Source organism: Oncorhynchus kisutch, linkage group LG15, assembly GCF_002021735.2.
Source record: "Oncorhynchus kisutch isolate 150728-3 linkage group LG15, Okis_V2, whole genome shotgun sequence".
Taxonomy (NCBI): domain Eukaryota; kingdom Metazoa; phylum Chordata; class Actinopteri; order Salmoniformes; family Salmonidae; genus Oncorhynchus; species Oncorhynchus kisutch.
Window position 1 is genome coordinate 73,974,195 of NC_034188.2, and position 14,025 is coordinate 73,988,219.

At 46.5% G+C, this 14,025-nt stretch overlaps 1 pseudogene; it reads right to left on the reverse strand.

Moving 5' to 3' along the window:
- The window catches only part of LOC109904877 (long-chain-fatty-acid--CoA ligase 3-like), a 76,689-nt pseudogene that overhangs the window by 18,048 nt on the left and 44,616 nt on the right, over positions 1-14,025 (reverse strand).

The window sequence follows — 14,025 nt, forward strand, 5'->3', positions numbered from 1 at the left end:
GGATAAGGTGCACTTTGGAAGCCAGCTTGGATTGTGAAAATTCTAAGAGCATTCAAAGTGTTATTCGATGATTCATGAAAAATGTTGCTTATCAGGAAATGTCAGTAGTAGTAGTTTGGTACGGGGGAAGTGAGCCCAGGAGGGTAAAGAGAGTGTATAAGGTTGGCAGGTTAGCGGTACCTACCCCAGGTTGGGTATCCTTTCTGCCATGCCAGTGATGCCAGCAATGATGTTGCTATGGGAGATCATGACGCCCTTGGGTACGCCAGTGGAGCCGCTGGTGTACATGATTACAGCGATGTCAGAGGGCATGGGCTGTTTACGCCCACGAGACACTACACACACACACACACACACACAAACACACACACACACACACACACACACACACACACACACACACACACACACACACACACACACACACACACACACACACACACACACACACACACACACACACACACACACACACACACACACAAATACAGGAAAACAAATTAGTTCATGGCATGAAAGCATGTTTTTGTAAATATTCAGCATATGGTAGGAAAAGGGAGTTCATGGGAGATCATAAGATATGTTGCAGGGCAGGACAATAAATGGAGGAGGTTTGTTAAGTCCATGTTAGGATATATAGTCTGTAGGCGAAGGTCCTGGGAACATATGGTGGTGTTAAACGAGATGGGGGTACATAATGATGAATATCTAAAGGAGTGGTAGAATGGAACATTCCTAATGGAATAAAGAGGGAGAGGAACATCAGTCAAGTCAAATATTAAACACATTAAACATAATGTCACCATTTAGTAAACCTCCTCAGCCTCTTGGCACTCTCAGTAGGAAGATACATCATATCTTAATGCCAAAAACCCCATCTACCTCTCCCTCTTTCCTCTCTCCGCATCTACCTTCCTCTTTACAATATCTCTCTCTCTCTGCCCCTCTATGGCTCTCTTCATCTTATTTCACTCTTCTCTTTCTTCTCAGACATTTGGCTGTGTGTTAACTGGCTGAGAGCTGTTCAATTGACGTAAAGCCTCTCCTCCCCGTCAGCCCATTTCAAATGTTTGGGCTTAAGTTCTCCAAGACACCATGTTAATCTTGTCTAGGCTTGCCAAAAAGCCTCTCAGAAGTTATATTATGTCAGGCAATGTGGATTCTGACAATGTGGAAGGAAGTGAGATGATTCTAGATCATATAGGTTTCTTAACCTATGGGTCAGGACCCAAAGTGGGTCCTTGGCTTGTGAGAGGTAGGTTGTGTGTTATAAGAATACATCTACAATCACACACTATTTCTTCGTAATTTGGGTCCCTGGAGGACGATTAATTTATAATTTGGGTCTTGGGCTAAAAAAAAAAAATCCCAGTTCTAGACTACATAAGAAATGAATGGAGTAGGGCTAAAACAGCAGTCAGTAGATTTCTCTGTTGTCCTCATGTGGAAATATAAGACTTTGTATAAATATAAGATTTTGAATGTTTTTTGTAGGGCTGGGGGGCTGCTCAGTGTCGTGTGGAATATAAACATTTCCACGATGTCCACAGCGAGTGCAGAAAAACAAAACACACCCAAACAGAAGACACGCAGGACAGAGAGAGAGGAAGAAGGGAGCAAAAGAGTAGGAGAGAGGGAGATAGGAGTGGGACGTGACTTGGAGTCTACCGCATGCGAGAGGAGGGGCCTTGTTCTGACTTGAACATGGATCCAGAGATACAGGGTGGAGAGGAGGAGGAGAGGGGTGTTGGGGGAATGATGTCATGTGAAGTTTACAGAAGTGTCTATAAACATGACCCTCCTTCCTAATCCCACAGGTCAGCACGCACGCGCGCACACGCACACACACACACACACACACACACACACACACACACACACACACACACACACACACACACACACACACACACACACACACACACACACACCTACCCCTCTCACAGTACCAGCTCTACTTGTTATGGGTCAAGCAGTGCAGCACTAGAGACCAGCTGGAGTAAGGGAGGGATGGAAAGACAGAGGAAGGAAAGGAGAGAGAAATTGGAGAGAAAGGGAGTGTTTCCTCTGAGTTTAATCTGACACAGATGTGTCCACTTCCTCATTCACATGACCTAATGAGCCGCACCACCGAACCCCCACCCACCCTCCCCCTTAAGACTACAGTATCTGAGACCACAGTATCTCTGAGACCACAGTATCTCTGAGACCACAGCATCTCTGAGACCACAGCATCTCTGAGACCACAGTATCTCTGAGACTACAGTATCTGAGATTACAGTATCTCTGAGACTACAGTATCTCTGAGACGACAGTATATCTGAGACTACAGTATCTGAGACCACAGTATCTCTGAGACTACAGTATCTGAGACTACAGTATCTCTGAGACTACAGTATCTCTGGGACTACAGTATCTCTGAGACTACAGTATCTCTGAGACCTAAGTATCTCTGAGACCACAGTATCTGAGACCACAGTATCTCTGAGACTACTGTATCTGAGACTACAGAATCTCTGAGACCACAGTATCTCTGAGACTACAGTATCTCTGAGACAACAGTATCTGAGACCACAGTATCTTTGAGACCACATTATCTCTGAGACCACAGTATCTCTGAGACAAAGCGTATCTCTGAGACCACAGTATCTGAGACCACAGTATCTCTGAGACCACATTATCTCTGAGACCACAGTATCTCTGAGACAAAGAGTATCTCTGAGACCACAGTATCCGAGACCACAGTATCTCTGAGACCACAATATCTCTGAGACCACAATATCTCTGAGACCACAGTATCTCTGAGACCACAGGATCTCTGAGACTACAGTATCTCTGAGACTACAGTATCTCTGAGACCACAGTATCTCTGAGACTACAGTATCTCTGAGACTACAGTATCTCTGAGACTACAGTATCTCGGAGACCACAGTATCTCTGAGACTATAGTATCTCTGAGACCATAGTATCTCTAAGACCACAGTATCTCTGAGACCATAGTATCTCTGAGACCATAGTATCTCTGAGACCATAGTATCTCTGAGACTACAGTATCTCTGAGACCATAGTATCTCTGAGACTACAGTATCTCTGAGACCATAGTATCTCTGAGACTACAGTATCTCTGAGACCATAGTATCTGTGAGACCATAGTATCTCTGAGACTACAGTATCTCTGAGACCATAGTATCTCTGAGACTACAGTATCTCTGAGACCATAGTATCTCTGAGACTACAGTATCTCTGAAACTAGCAAAGTGACTTACTACAAACTAGTAAATGAATGCTATAACAATGTTATACATGTTGTGTACATTTCAGTATAATGCCGTTAAAGAAATTATTAGTACACACACACACACATACACACACATACAGTGCCTTGCGAAAGTATTTGGCCCCCTTGAACTTTGCGACCTTTTGCCACATTTCAGGCTTCAAACATAAAGATATAAAACTGTATTTTTTTGTGAAGAATCAACAACAAGTGGGACACAATCATGAAGTGGAACGACATTTATTGGATATTTCAAACTTTTTTAACAAATCAAAAACTGAAAAATTGGGCGTGCAAAATGATTCAGCCCCTTTACTTTCAGTGCAGCAAACTCTCTCCAGAAGTTCAGTGAGGATCTCTGAATGATCCAATGTTGACCTAAATGACTAATGATGATAAATACAATCCACCTGCGTGTAATCAAGTCTCTGTATAAATGCACCTGCACTGTGATAGTCTCAGAGGTCCGTTAAAAGCGCAGAGAGCATCATGAAGAACAAGGAACACACCAGGCAGGTCTGAGATACTGTTGTGAAGAAGTTTAAAGCCGGATTTGGATACAAAAAGATTTCCCAAGCTTTAAACATCCCAAGGAGCACTGTGCAAGCGATAATATTGAAATGGAAGGAGTATCAGACCACTGCAAATCTACCAAGACCTGGCCGTCCTTCTAAACTTTCAACTCATACAAGGAGAAGACTGATCAGAGATGCAGCCAAGAGGCCCATGATCACTCTGGATGAACTGCAGAGATCTACAGCTGAGGTGGGAGACTCTGTCCATAGGACAACAATCAGTCATATATTGCACAAATCTGGCCTTTATGGAAGAGTGGCAAGAAGAAAGCCATTTCTTAAAGATATCCATAAAAAGTGTCATTTAAAGTTTGCCACAAGCCACCTGGGAGACACACCAAACATGTGGAAGAAGGTGCTCTGGTCAGATGAAACCAAAATTGAATTTTTTTGGCAACAATGCAAAACGTTATGTTTGGCGTAAAAGCAACACAGCTCATCACCCTGACCACACCATCCCCACTGTCAAACATGGTGGTGGCAGCATCATGGTTTGGGCCTGCTTTTCTTCAGCAGGGACAGGGAAGATGGTTAAAATTGATGGGAAGATGGATGGAGCCAAATACAGGACCATTCTGGAAGAAAACAGATGGAGTCTGCAAAAGACCATAGACTGGGACGGAGATTTGTCTTCCAACAAGACAATGATCCAAAACATAAAGCAAAATCTACAATGGAATGGTTCAAAAAAAACATATCCAGGTGTTAGAATGGCCAAGTCAAAGTCCAGACCTGAATCCAATCGAGAATCTGTGGAAAGAACTGAAAACTGCTGTTCACAAATGCTCTCCATCCAACCTCACTGAGCTCGAGCTGTTTTGCAAGGAGGAATGGGAAAATATTTCAGTCTCTCGATGTGCAAAACTGATAGAGACATACCCCAAGCAACTTACAGCTGTAATCGCAGCAAAAGGTGGCGCTACAAAGTATTAACTTAAGGGGGCTGAATACTTTCGCAAGGCACTGTATACACACACACACACACACCTGTGTGTTTACCATTCTCAAGCTTGGTCCCCAGCTCCTGAACGGTAGCCATGTTGTGGACACTGATGCCTCGTGGGTAACCAGGCCACTTGGTGGGCGTGTCATCCACCACAATGATGTGCTGCAGCCTGGGCACCTCCAGCAGGATGAACTAAACTCAACCAGGAAACACAAAGAGATCTTTAAGACAGCTATACTGTAACCATCGTTGGTCAGGACAGGGATAAGGCACACTGATAGGGGTTGGCTGATTCCTTCTGGTTGCAGACTGGCTCCTGACTACAAAAGGTGTTTTGTTTCTTTTTTCATTTTCATTTTTTTTTCATTTGTTTTCAAATTTTACCCCTTTTTCTCCCCAATTTCGTGGTATCCAATTGTTTTAGTAGCTACTATCTTGCCTCATCGCTACAACTCCCGTACTGGCTTGGGAGAGACCAAGGTTGAAAGTCATGCGTCCTCTGATACACAACCCAACCAAGCCTCACTGCTTCTTAACACAGCACGCATCCAACCCGGAGGCAGCCGTGTCGGAGGAAACACTGTGCACCTTTTATTTTTTTATTTTTTATTTCACCTTTATTTAACCAGGTAGGCTAGTTGAGAACAAGTTCTCATTTGCAACTGCGACCTGGCCAAGATAAAGCATAGCAGTGTGAACAGACAACACAGAGTTACACATGGAGAAAACAATTAACAAGTCAATAACACAGTAGAAAAAAAAGGGGAGTCTATATACATTGTGTGCAAAAGGCATGAGGAGGTAGGCGAATAATTACAATTTTGCAGATTAACACTGGAGTGATAAATGATCAGATGGTCATGTACAGGTAGAGATATTGGTGTGCAAAAGAGCAGAAAAGTAAATAAATAAAAACAGTATGGGGATGAGGTAGGTAAAAATGGGTGGGCTATTTACCAATAGACTATGTACAGCTGCAGCGATCGGTTAGCTGCTCAGATAGCAGATGTTTGAAGTTGGTGAGGGAGATAAAAGTCTCCAACTTCAGCGATTTTTGCAAATCGTTCCAGTCACAGGCAGCAGAGAACTGGAACGAAAGGCGGCCAAATGAGGTGTTGGCTTTAGGGATGATCGGTGAGATACACCTGCTGGAGCGCGTGCTACGGATGGGTGTTGCCATCGTGACCAGTGAACTGAGATAAGGCGGAGCTTTACCTAGCATGGACTTGTAGATGACCTGGAGCTAGTGGGTCTGGCGACGAATATGTAGCGAGGGCCAGCCGACTAGAGCATACAAGTCGCAGTGGTGGGTGGTATAAGGTGCTTTAGTGACAAAACGGATGGCACTGTGATATACTGCATCCAGTTTGCTGAGTAGAGTGTTGGAAGTCGAGGATCGGTAGGATAGTCAGTTTTACTAGGGTAAGTTTGGCGGCGTGAGTGAAGGAGGCTTTGTTGCGGAATAGAAAGCCGACTCTTGATTTGATTTTCGATTGGAGATGTTTGATATGAGTCTGGAAGGAGAGTTTACAGTCTAGCCAGACACCTAGGTACTTATAGATGTCCACATATTCAAGGTCGGAACCATCCAGGGTGGTGATGCTGGTCAGGCGTGCGGGTGCAGGCAGCGAACGGTTGAAAAGCATGCATTTGGTTTTACTAGCGTTTAAGAGCAGTTGGAGGCCACGGAAGGAGTGTTGTATGGCATTGAAGCTCGTTTGGAGGTTAGATAGCACAGTGTCCAAGGACGGGCCGGAAGTATATAGAATGGTATCGTCTGCGTAGAGGTGGATCAGGGAATCGCCCACAGCAAGAGCAACATCATTGATATATACAGAGAAAAGAGTCGGCCCGAGGATTGAACCCTGTGGCACCCCCATAGAGACTGCCAGAGGACCGGACAGCATGCCCTCCGATTTGACACACTGAACTCTGTCTGCAAAGTAATTGGTGAACCAGGCAAGGCAGTCATCCAAAAAACCAAGACTACTGAGTCTGCCGATAAGAATATGGTGATTGACAGAGTCGAAAGCCTTGGCAAGGTCGATGAAGACGGCTGCACAGTACTGTCTTTTATCGATGGCGGTTATGATATCGTTTAGTACCTTGAGCGTGGCTGAGGTGCACCCGTGACCGGCTCGGAAACCAGATTGCACAGCGGAGAAGGTACGGTGTGATTCGAGATGGTCAGTGACCTGTTTGTTGACTTCGCTTTCGAAGACCTTAGATAGGCAGGGCAGGATGGATATAGGTCTGTAACAGTTTGGGTGCAGGGTGTCTCCCCCTTTGAAGAGGGGATGACTGCGGAAGCTTTCCAATCCTTGGGGATCTCAGACGATATGAAAGAGAGGTTGAACAGGCTGGTAATAGGGGTTGCGACAATGGCGGCGGATAGTTTCAGAAATAGAGGGTCCAGATTGTCAAGCCCAGCTGATTTGTACGGGTCCAGGTTTTGCAGCTCTTTCAGAACATCTGCTATCTGGATTTGGGTAAAGGAGAACCTGGAGAGGCTTGGGCAAGTAGCTGCGGGGGGGGCGGAGCTGTTGGCCGAGGTTGGAGTAGCCAGGCGGAAGGCATGGCCAGCCGTTGAGAAATGCTTGTTGAAGTTTTCGATAATCATGGATTTATCGGTGGTGACCGTGTTACCTAGCCTCAGTGCAGTGGGCAGCTGGGAGGAGGTGCTCTTGTTCTCCATGGACTTCACAGTGTCCCAGAACTTTTTGGAGTTGGAGCTACAGGATGCAAATTTCTGCCTGAAGAAGCTGGCCTTAGCTTTCCTGACTGACTGCGTGTATTGGTTCCTGACTTCCCTGGACAGTTGCATATCGCGGGGACTATTCGATGCTATTGCAGTCCGCAACAGGATGTTTTTGTGCTGGTCGAGGGCAGTCAGGTCTGGAGTGAACCAAGGGCTATATCTGTTCTTAGTTCTGCATTTTTTGAACGGAGCATGCTTATCTAAAATGGTGAGGAAGTTACTTTTAAAGAATGACCATGCATCCTCAACTGACGGGATGAGGTCGATTAGAAAGGCCTGCTCACAGAAGTGTTTTAGGGAGCGTTTGACAGTGATGAGGGGTGGTCGTTTGACTGCGGCTCCGTAGCGGATACAGGCAATGAGGCAGTGATCACTGAGATCCTGGTTGAAGACAGCGGAGGTGTATTTGGAGGGCCTGTTGGTCAGGATGACGTCTATGAGGGTGCCCTTGTTTACAGATTTAGGGTTGTACCTGGTGGGTTCCTTGATGATTTGTGTGAGATTGAGGGCATCTAGTTTAGATTGCCAGAAGAGGACTGGCCACCCCACATAGCCTGGTTCCTCTCTAGGTTTCTTCCTAGGTATTGGCCTTTCTAGGGAGTTTTTCCTAGCCACTGTGCTTCTCCACCTGCATTGCTTGCTGTTTGGGGTTTTAGGCTGGGTTTCTGTACAGCACTTTGAGATATCAGCTGATGTACGAAGGGCTATATAAATAAATTTGATTTGATTTGATTTGATTTGATTTGATTGTAGGACTGCCGGGGTGTTAAGCATATCCCAGTTTAGGTCACCTAACAGAACAAACTCTGAAGCTAGATGGGGGGCGATCAATTCACAAATGGTGTCCAGGGCACAGCTGGGAGCTGAGGGGGGTCGGTAGCAGGCGGCAACAGTGAGAGACTTATTTCTGGAGAGAGTAATTTTCAAAGTTAGTAGTTCGAACTGTTTGGGTATGGACCTGGAAAGTATGACATTACTTTGCAGGCTATCTCTGCAGTAGACTGCAACTCCTCCCCCTTTGGCAGTTCTATCTTGACGGAAAATGTTATAGTTGGGTATGGAAATCTCAGAATTTTTGGTGGCCTTCCTGAGCCAGGATTCAGACACGGCAAGGACATCAGGGTTAGCAGAGTGTGCTAAAGCAGTGAGTAAAACAAACTTAGGGAGGAGGCTTCTGATGTTGACATGCATGAAACCAAGGCTTTTTCGATCACAGAAGTCAACAAATGAGGGTGCCTGGGGACATGCAGGGCCTGGGTTTACCTCCACATCACCCGCGGAATAGAGGAGGAGTAGAATGAGGGTGCGGCTAAAGGCTATCAAAACTGGTCGCCTAGAGCGTTGGGGACAGAGAATAAAAGGAGCAGATTTCTGGGCATGGTAGAATATATTCAGGGCATAATGCGCAGACAGGGGTATGGTGGGGTGCGGGTACAGCGGAGGTAAGCCCAGGCACTGGGTGATGATGAAAGAGGTTGTATCACTGGACATGCTGGTTGTAATGGGTGAGGTCACCGCATGTGTGGGAGGTGGGACAAAGGAGGTATCAGGGGTATGAAGAGGGGAACTAGGGGCTCCATTGTAAACTAAAACAATGATAACTAACCTGAACAACAGTATACAAGGCATATTGACATTTGAGAGAGACATACAGCGAGGCATACAGTAATCACAGGTGTTGAATTGGGAGAGCTAGCTAAAACAGTAGCTAAAACAGTAGGTGAGACAACAACAGCTAATCAGCTACCACAACAACAGCAGGTAAAATGGCGTTGACTAGGCAGGGAGGGTCGGATTAACTACACACAGAGCCTGAGTGCGGCTGGGGCCGACAGATAAACATAAACAAGCAGAATGGAGTACCGTGATTAATGGACAGTCCAGCATGCATCAGCTATGTAGCCAAGTGATCAGTGTCCAGGGGGCAGCGGTGGATGGGGCAGGGAAGCTAGACTGGCGAGTATTATCCAGGTTAAAAAAACTGGCTGGCTGTGCAGAAGGTAAAAGGTAAAAGCCGCTAGCAGTGGCTAACAATGACTAAATAGCTTGTAGCTAGTTAGCTGGTTCTGGAGGTTCTTGAGTGTGTTCTAAAAATTAAAAATAATAGCGATTCCGTATCACATTGGGTGAGGCAGGTTACCGGAAGGTATAAACGAATTAAAAATCGAAAAGAGATTGAAAGTAAATATGGGTCCAGTGAGTGGTTGGGACGCGGCGATTCAGACGGTTAGCAGGCCTGTGCTAACAAGCTAACAGTTAGTAGGCCGGGGCTAAACAAGGTAGCAGTTAGCGGACTGGGGCTAAACAAGCTAGCAGTTAGCAGGCCGATTTAGCAAGCAAGGAGATAGCAAGGGCTAGAAAGTTAGCCTTTGGGGGATGTCGCGATGGGGTGAGTCTGTTTATGTCTCTTCATGCGGTGACATCGATAGACCGGTCGTGGGTCCGGATATTGTAGCCCAGGAGTATGCTTTGGTGGTAGCACAGGAGCTCTGGCCGGGCTAGCTTCAAGCTAAGTGGGTGGAAACGCTAGCCATGAGTAATCATCCGGGGTTGCGGTTAGCTAGTTGTGAAGATGAAAATTTCCCCTGGGAATCCGGGGATAAAAAAATAATAGGTCCATTGTGCTCTGGTTAGAGTTTTTCGAACTGGCGAGAGCTTTCTGAGCTAAAGGTTAGCTGATGACAGGTTAGCTGAAGACCGCTAGCAATGGTTTGCTGACTGATAGCTGGTAGTTAGCTGGCTAGCTTCAGTTGAGGGGTTCCGGATCCGAAGTAAATATAAATACTTTAGAAAAAAAAGCAGATCCGCCCTACATTGTGTGGGTGAGGCGGGTTGCAGGAGAGTATTTAGAAGTTGAGGTTTAGCAAAATGTTTTAAAAGATATGCGAAGAAAAATATGTAAAAAAACTATATATACAAGGGACACGACACGACAAGACGTCTGACTGCTACGCCATCCTGGCAACCTTGGTTAGCGCTCACTGCGCCCGGCCCGCCACAGGAGTCGCTGGTGCGTGATGAGACAAGGACACCCCTACCGGCCAAGCCCTCCCTAGACCGGACAACGCTAGGCCAATTGTGCGTCGCCCCACAGACCTCCCGGTCGCGGCCAGTTACGACAGAGCCTGGGCGCGAACCCAGAGTCTCTGATGGCACAGCTGGCGCTGCAGTACAGCGCCCTTAACCACTGCGCCACCCGGGAGGCCTATTTTTTTCATTTTCAAGTATGTTTTCAAAGGCTTGACCTTTTCGTACATGTAGACATGCAAAATAAACAAATGCACTTTGTACATCGTTCTACTTCAGTATGTCTAGACAACCTAAACAGATACTGCACATATTGCTTTATTGCTTCCCTGTCTCTCTCATCAGGAGGTAGAATGGACTGTATGACTCTAACTCTCTAACCCAGTGTGTTGGTCTCTCTCTAACCCAGTGTGTTGGTCTCTCTCTAACCCAGTGTGTTGGTCTCTCTCTAACCCAGTGTGTTGGTCTGTCTCTAACCCAGTGTGTTGGTCTCTGCTATAACCCAGTGTGTTGGTCTCTCTCTAACCCAGTGTGTTGGTCTCTCTCTAACCCAGTGTGTTGGTCTGTCTCTACAACCCAATGTGTTGGTCTGTCGCTAACCCAGTGTGTTGGTCTCTCTATAACCCAGTGTGTTGGTCTCTGCTATAACCCAGTGTGTTGGTCTCTCTCTAACCCAGTGTGTTGGTCTGTCTCTAACCCAGTGTGTCGGTCTGTCTCTAACCTAGTGTGTTGGTCTGTCTCTACAACCCAATGTGTTGGTCTGTCGCTAACCCAGTGTGTTGGTCTCTCTATAACCCAGTGTGTTGGTCTCTCTATAACCCAGTGTGTTGGTCTCTCTCTAACCCAGTGTGTTGGTCTCTCTCTAACCCAGTGTGTTGGTCTGTCTCTAGCCCAGTGTGTTGGTCTCTCTCTAACCCAGTGTGTTGGTCTCTCTCTAACCCAGTGTGTTGGTCTGTCTCTAACCCAGTGTGTTGGTCTCTCTCTAACCCAGTGTGTTGGTCTGTCTCTAACCCAGTGTGTTGGTCTCTCTCTAACCCAGTGTGTTGGTCTCTCTCTAACCCAGTGTGTTGGTCTCTCTCTAACCCAGTGTGTTGGTCTCTCTCTAACCCAGTGTGTTGGTCTCTCTCTAACCCAGTGTGTTGGTCTGTCTCTAACCCAGTGTGTTGGTCTCTCTCTAACCCAGTGTGTTGGTTTGTCTCTAACCCAGTGTGTTGGTCTGTCTCTAACCCAGTGTGTTGGTCTGTCTCTAACCCAATGTGTTGGTCTCTGCTATAACCCAGTGTGTTGGTCTATCTCTAACCCAGTGTGTTGGTCTCTCTCTAACCCGGTGTGTTGGTCTCTCTCTAACCCAGTGTGTTGTTCTCTCTCTAACCCAGTGTGTTGGTCTCTCTCTAACCCAGTGTGTTGGTCTGTCTCTAACCCAGTGTGTTGGTCTCTCTCTAACCCAGTGTGTTGGTTTGTCTCTAACCCAGTGTGTTGGTCTGTCTCTAACCCAGTGTGTTGGTCTGTCTCTAACCCAATGTGTTGGTCTCTGCTATAACCCAGTGTGTTGGTCTATCTCTAACCCAGTGTGTTGGTCTCTCTCTAACCCGATGTGTTGGTCTCTCTCTAACCCAGTGTGTTGTTCTCTCTCTAACCCAGTGTGATGGTCTGTGTCTAACCCAGTGTGTTGTTCTGTCTCTAACCCAGTGTGTGGGTCTCTCTCTAACCCAGTGTGTTGGTATCTCTATAACCCAGTGTGTTGGTCTCTCTATAACCCAGTGTGTTGGTCTGTCTCTAACCCAGTGTGTTGGTCTCTCTATAACCCAGTGTGTTGGTCTCTCTATAAGCCAGTTTGTTGGTCTCTCTATAACCCAGTGTGTTGGTCTCTCTCTAACCCAGTGTGTTGGTCTGTGTCTAACCCAGTGTGTTGGTCTCTCTCTAACCCAGTGTGTTGGTCTCTCTATAACCCAGTGTGTTGGTCTCTCTATAACCCAGTGTGTTGGTCTCTCTCTAACCCAGTGTGTTGGTCTCTCTCTAACCCAGTGTGTTGATCTGTGTCTAACCCACTGTGTTGGTCTCTCTCTAACCCAGTGTGTTGGTCTCTCTATAAGCCAGTTTGTTGGTCTCTCTATAACCCAGTGTGTTGGTCTGTGTCTAACCCAGTGTGTTGTTCTGTGTCTAACCCAGTGTGTTGGTCTGTGTCTAACCCAGTGTGTTGGTATCTCTATAACCCAGTGTGTTGGTCTGTCTCTAACCCAGTGTGTCGGTCCGTCTCTAACCCAGTGTGTTGGTCTGTCTCGAACCCAGTGTGTTGGTCTCTCTATAACACAGTGTGTTGGACTGTCTCTAACCCAGTGTGTTGATTTGTCTCTAACCCAGTGTGTTGGTCTCTCTCTAACCCAGTGTGTTGGTCTCTCTCTAACCCAGTGTGTTGGTCTGTCTCTAACCCAATGTGTTGGTCTCTCTCTAACCCAGTGTGTTGGTCTGTCTCTAACCCAGTGTGTTGGTCTGTCTCTAACCCAGTGTGTTGGTCTGTCTCTAACCCAGTGTGATGGTCTCTCTCTAACCCAGTGTGTTGGTCTCTCTCTAACCCAGTGTGTTGGTCTCTCTCTAACCCAGTGTGTTGGTCTCTCTCTAACCCAGTGTGTTGGTATCTCTCTAACCCAGTGTGTTGGTCTGTCTCTAACCCAGTGTGTTGGTCTCTCTCTAACCCAGTGTGTTGGTCTCTCTCTAACCCAGTGTGTTGGTCTGTCTCTAACCCAGTGTGTTGGTCTCTCTCTAACCCAGTGTGTTGGTCTCTCTCTAACCCAGTGTGTTGGTCTGTCTCTAACCCAGTGTGTTGGTCTGTCTCTAACCCAGTGTGTTGGTCTGTCTCTAACCCAGTGTGTTGGTCTGTCTCTAACCCAGTGTGTTGGTCTGTCTCTAACCCAATGTGTTGGTCTCTGCTATAACCCAGTGTGTTGGTCTATCTCTAACCCAGTGTGTTGGTCTCTCTCTAACCCGGTGTGTTGGTCTCTCTCTAACCCAGTGTGTTGTTCTCTCTCTAACCCAGTGTGATGGTCTGTGTCTAACCCAGTGTGTTGTTCTGTCTCTAACCCAGTGTGTTGGTCTCTCTCTAACCCAGTGTGTTGGTATCTCTATAACCCAGTGTGTTGGTCTCTCTATAACCCAGTGTGTTAGTCTGTCTCTAACCCAGTGTGTCGGTCTATCTCTAACCCAGTGTGTTGGTCTCTCTATAACCCAGTGTGTTGGTCTCTCTATAACCCAGTGTGTTGGTCACTCTCTAACCCAGTGTGTTGGTCTCTCTCTAACCCAGTGTGTTGTTCTCTCTCTAACCCAGTGTGTTGGTCTGTGTCTAACCCAGTGTGTTGTTCTGTCTCTAACCCAGTGTGTTGGTCTCTCTCTAACCCAGTGTGTTGGTATCTCTATAACCCAGTGTGTTGGTCTCTCTATAACCCAG